The sequence below is a fragment of the Austrofundulus limnaeus genome, unplaced genomic scaffold (genome assembly GCF_001266775.1).
Source record: "Austrofundulus limnaeus strain Quisiro unplaced genomic scaffold, Austrofundulus_limnaeus-1.0 Scaffold120, whole genome shotgun sequence".
In the NCBI taxonomy this organism is placed as follows: Eukaryota; Metazoa; Chordata; class Actinopteri; order Cyprinodontiformes; family Rivulidae; genus Austrofundulus; species Austrofundulus limnaeus.
This window is the reverse complement of record NW_013952522.1, coordinates 848,376-854,161: the sequence shown is the minus strand read 5'-3', so window position 1 is coordinate 854,161 and position 5,786 is coordinate 848,376. Positions and strand designations below refer to the sequence as shown.

At 37.9% G+C, this 5,786-nt stretch overlaps 1 protein-coding gene across 1 annotated transcript in view; it reads right to left on the bottom strand.

The window, feature by feature from the left end:
- LOC106522076 (cytoplasmic phosphatidylinositol transfer protein 1) overlaps positions 1-5,786 on the bottom strand; it is a 72,649-nt gene that overhangs the window by 31,033 nt on the left and 35,830 nt on the right. The gene's annotated exons all lie outside the window — the stretch shown is intronic.

Below are 5,786 nucleotides of genomic sequence, written 5' to 3'. Positions count from 1 at the left end.
ACACACACACACACACACACACAGCTCATTCTGCTGGATCAGCAGAACTGTAGGAAGGCTGCTGACCATCGATGACTAACTGTAGTTTTTGTATTTTTGCAGAGTCAGCAAAATGTCAAGGAGAGCATTAATTCCCTGCAAAGAATCGATAAATCCACCTGCTGAGGCGACTAAGGCAGCGTAGCAGGGTGCAGAGGATGGCAGCTGCAGCAGCAACTGTGGAGAAGTGGCTCAGCTTTAATGAATTCTGTGTCACACGAGTTAGAGGACTACACCTCCGGTGGATACACAGCAAGGGCTAGAGTCAGTGCAGCAGGGCTAGAGTTTCAAATGCACCTTTATATTTAGTCCAAAAATCTGTAATAATTGGATGCGCATTTCAGAGTAAAATATTTTGACCAATATTAATATTTAAYTTTACAAGTTAATAAACACTGGGAACAGGGAGAATTGTTACTGGATGGCTCAATTCCAGGTTCTGTGTAGGTTTTTCTACACAGAACAGACAGCACTGAAATAACTTGTCAAAGAGAAAGACTCTGCAAAAAGTAGTAACTGTCCTTTCCATTGCCAAAGGAGTGTATGCTACTGAAGAAAGTGTGTGGGCCAAAGTACCATCAATATTCAGGATTCTCTGCAGAGTAGTGACCAGTCACTGGCTTTCCTTACTGCTACTAAACACACTCAGCTGTCAACAAGATATATTTAAGTTATTATGTGTGTACATTTAATTTTGACATCCTTTCAATCTCCAATGTGACGTCTTGAACATAAAACACATTTGTAGCCAGTGGTGGACAAACATACTGATCTTACTGGTCAAATATTACTCCAATAAAAGTAAAAGCTCTGTCAAATTATAACTTAAGTTAAAGTACTGGAGTATGTGCTTTCAAAAATACTTAAGTACTGAAAGTACTTCCATGTTTTTAAACACGAGTGTGGTCGAGAATGATTGGGAAAATGTTCTGCTATATTGGACAGATCAGGGAATTAAAACATAAAACCATAATGCATAATGCTCCGGGGGCCACAGTTACTGCCGGTCAACAACTGAGGGGCCGGACATCCAGCAATGAAAGTTATTATGTAAATAAACCAAGTATTACAAAGATCTGTTACGTTTGAATTAGTTTATCAAGAATCATTTATTGTCATTCATACACAACAATATTATTTTGCTGCATTTAATCATGAATACAACATACAGAACCCTATAAAAATAGTGATAATTAAACAATATCAGAAACAAAAAGAACACATTATACCTCTTATTTGACACAAATAATATTTTGACATCTCTGACTTGGCAAATTTTTAAACCAATTTTATTTTCACTTCCATCATTTTATCTTCAGCTGCATGTAGGTTTAATTGACTTGAGTGTTTATAGAAATGGTTTATACCAGATTCTAGCCAAGATTCTGACATTTCTGTAGACACCAAACATGTCTATGTTTAACTAAAAGAACTTAGAGTAATTAAAGTAGAAAACCTGGGGTTTGGGCTTAAGAGATGAATGAACCGATTGGCGGGCCGAACGTTGGTCACTCGCGGGACGGATGAATAGCCAGTTGAATAGCCCTGCCATAATGCATTAGTCTTATATAGTGCTTTTCTAGAAGTTCAAAGGTTCTTTATAATTTTATGAATTATTTATTTACCCGAGACACACTCGGTGGTGGAAGTGGGGCTGCCATTCTGCACCTATGGTCCCCCCCAGACCACCACAGTCACACTCACAGATTTATACATGGGGAAGGTAGGCTAACTGTCTTGCCCAGGGACACAACAACAATATGGACTCAGGCAGGGAATTCAACCAGCAAAGCTCTGGTTGTAAAGTGAACACCCACTGCAGCACTGAACTCTATTTCTTCCTAATTATACCTGATTCACAAGAAATGTCAGGCTCATTTAGTCTCTACAGTCACCACTTCAAGGACAAGGCTTGAGAAAGTTTTGATAGAGTCTAGTATTAAGTGACTAAATAAGGAACTTTTTATTTTTTTGTAAAATTTGTACTGAGATGAAAATATTTGTTGCAATAAACTAGAAACACTTTTGTACAATTTTTTTTGCAAAGTTTATTTGGTGGAAACCCATGAATATAACAAAGGGGCTAAAAGTCTAAACCGCTCTAACTGAGGTCTTAAATGATGAGTCCAGGTTAAAATCGGGGGGAACTAACTGACCTTGTAAGAACCACAATAGTGCTGAAACATGGCTAGTATATACCTCGTGTACTGATAAGGCAACACTAGTGGGACAAAATTTTTTCTTCTTCTTCTTGCAACCAGTTTAAAGCTGCTTATTAACTGTTTGTAGTGTGAAACTTTATAGTGTGTTGGTGGAACTAAATAGGTAAAGGTAAAGGTGCTTTATTTGTCATCAGTGTATGTTTCCACACAATGACGAAATTTGTGTGAAATCTCCACACCCAAGTGGAGCAGCGGGCAGCCATGTGAGGCGCCCGAGCCGGCTGCTCTACCACTACACCACAGCCGCCCCAGATGCAAACACAACCCATAAAAAAGTAACTACCATATTTATTCATGTATAGTACGATCTCAAGTATAGTATGATCTCGAGTATAATATGATCTCGAGTGTAATATGATCATCATTTTTTGAACTTAAAAAGCATTAAAAATTCAATTATCAATAACCTGTGTATAATACTCCCCCCCCCCCCCACACACTTTATGGATGATTTTTAGGGTTAAATTTCTAGCATTATACATGAATTAATACAGTAGTTATTAAAGCCTTCAGAGAAAAGTAGTGGAGTAAACGGTATGATTTAATCATTGAAAGTTAGTGGAGTAAAAGTAAAAAATTTGCAAAGAAAAAAAAACTCAAGTAAAATACAACTTCTCAAAAACTGTACTTAAAAAAAGTATTCAAGTAAATTTACTTGGTTATTGCCCACCTCTGTTTGTAAGTGAATGTTGTAATTTATAAAGTTGATAGTGACGGTGAAACAATTTTAACTTAAACCCTTTATTTAGTTATGAGTAGATAAAGGGTTTATGAWACCAAGTTTGAATATTTGTTTCTTTTATTGCCACTGTAGTGGAACAAAGTTTGCTTTGCAGTGCTCACAAACAGAACTTTAGAACTTTAAGTTAGTACAGGCATTAAATAAAGTTTTATTGCTCAACTAGACCACTGCAGATCTCTCACACCACCTGAAGTCTCGAGTCTGTGAGCAGAATACACAAACTATTTCTGAAATGTATGCTGGGGTTGTAACTCATTAATGCTGAGTGGTGCAGGTGGTATCCTGAATCTCTGCACTGTCTGTGGGGGTCAATGAACTGCTGATTATATAACATCAAGATCACTCACTGGAGATTTCTCCAGTGTGCATCATGTTGGCTCCCTGCCTGGCGGCACGTTGGGAKGCCAAATGGAGTGATGTGTTTATATGCTTAGATGAAACAGAGGGGAAAGGATGTCAGCAAGAGAGATGAAAGAGGGATGGTTTTGGGTGAAGGAAGGGCAAAAAAAGAGGAAGTTCTGAAGATGTGCGGGAAGCTGGAAAATTGTTGAGACRTTACATGAGACGCCTGGATTGATGACAGCTGTTATTTTGCACCGTTGCTTCTGTTGCAATTTCTACTTTCCTTGATGCAGAACAGATTTGGCTTCAGCTTTTTCCCTCAACTGGCATTAAAGTAAACACTTTCTGTCTTCAAAGTGTTTTCTCACCAGATTCTCTTGTCTGCATGAAGCAGGTTTGACAGAATCATCACTGTTTGTCACAGGGAGAATCATATGGAGAAAGCAGCCTGTTTACTTCAACAAGTTATTTCCAATTATTTGACAGTGAATCCAAACAGGTTTGGTACACTGTTTCTGCTGGAATACTATTATAAAAACATTATTACCTGCCATGCTAAAAGGTAGTCTGGCATGTAACTGGCTATGCATCTGTCTGTTAGCAAAAATTTTATTGTAAAGTGTTACCGTTCCTCTTGGTGTCATTAGTAACTACTCAGTAGTTACTCTTGGTATCATTGGTAACTGCTCAGTAGNGTAACTACTCAGTAGTTACTCTTGGTATCATTGGTAACTACTCAGTAGTTACTCTTTGGTGTCTTCAGTAACTACTCAGTAGTTACTCTTGGCATAATTGGTAACTACCCAGTAGTTACTCTTGGTGTCATTGGTAACTACTCAGTAGCTACCGGTACTCTGTGGTGTCTTTTCACAGTAAGTTCTAGTAAACTAGTCAGCAGTTCCTGAGTAGTTACTCTTCGGTATCATTGGTAATCAGTAGTTACGCTTTGGTGTCTTCAGTAACTACTCAGTAGTTACTCTTTGGTATCATTGGTAACCATTCAGTAGTTATTCTTTGGTGTTTTCAGTAACTACTCAGTAACTACTCAACAGTCCCTGAGTAGTTCCTCAGTAGTTGAGCTTTTTTTGTGTACCATATTGTAAAATGTTACCCAGTTCAGATATTGTTTTATCTCTTCCACTTATTGCTACTTTCAGCAGCTTCACTTCTTCAACCAGTCCAATCAAAAGTTCTTGATGTGACGGTAACGTTGACAGTTCAGCACTCGTGAAGTTCAGTGATTTTTAAAAAAAATTTCCTCCATATTGTCCGAGTCATCTTCCGCCAAGTTCACCCCTCTTCCTTGTTCGTGTCTATTCAGCATGACTCACCCAACAAGGCTGGACAACAACCAGGTCCAGCAACAGGTCCCCACCTCAACATCCACCGCAGGCCCCCAAGCTCCAGGAGACTTTTAGCCGAGGAGCTCACTTTAACACGACTTCCTGTGGTTCAGTGAGGTGGACGGCTTCCACTCTCTCATGCTCCGGCATAATAACAAATGAACAAACAAAATATTTTAAAAGTAAAATGTGCATTTTGTAATGTAAGCTGTTTTAAAATAAGCAATTACACTTTAAAATGTTTCAGCTGTGATTGTTTTCTCAGCTTCCTGTTTTTTTTCTCCTGGTGAACACTTTGACATTTTTAGAAATGGGGAAGTTTTATCTATCTCTGTAACTTTTGTGAAGTCTCATTCTTGTTGAATGGTAACAACAAGAATGCATAGGAGCCATGGCAGAGCACATAAATGAGCACAAAGTGAATAAAATGCACTTTAAAATTATATTTCTTCTCTCTGGAGCACTTTGCATCTGTGCAGAAAGTAAGTACAACTATTTCTATGCAGGTGCTTCATCGATTAGCTTTGATCTGAACTAAAATGTCGAAATTTGTTTGTTAGTGACTTTTTTAATGGGTTTCAAAGCTTTTGTTTATGGTTAATTGATTTTTTTCCCCAGGTGATCACAAAATTTGTTACACCTATGGATGCTTTGATTCGGGTGACACTCAAGCCTATGTGACATTTGATGATGATGAAGTCTGCTATGCAGATTATAATCAAAGTCTTGTTATTTGGAAAAGCAAAATACCGACATCTTCACGCTATGAAATGGCTTACCACTATGCAGAATATTTTCGAAATGTATGCAACAAAGATATTTATAGATGGAAACCTGATGAGTCAGTAAAAAAGACTAAAGGTAATTAAAACTCAACTTGTGTTCCAACATTTGTCACTGTTACTATTTGATTAAAATTATAATAACTAAATAACACTGTGCTGTTTGAACTGTCAGACCCACCAGAAGTTGTGATTTACTTCAGAGTTGAAATGATAAATGCTGAAGAGAATACCCTCATCTGCTTCGTCTACGACTTCTTCCCCCCTGTGATCAACATCAGATGGTCTAAGAATGATGAAGAAGTGATGGTGGAAG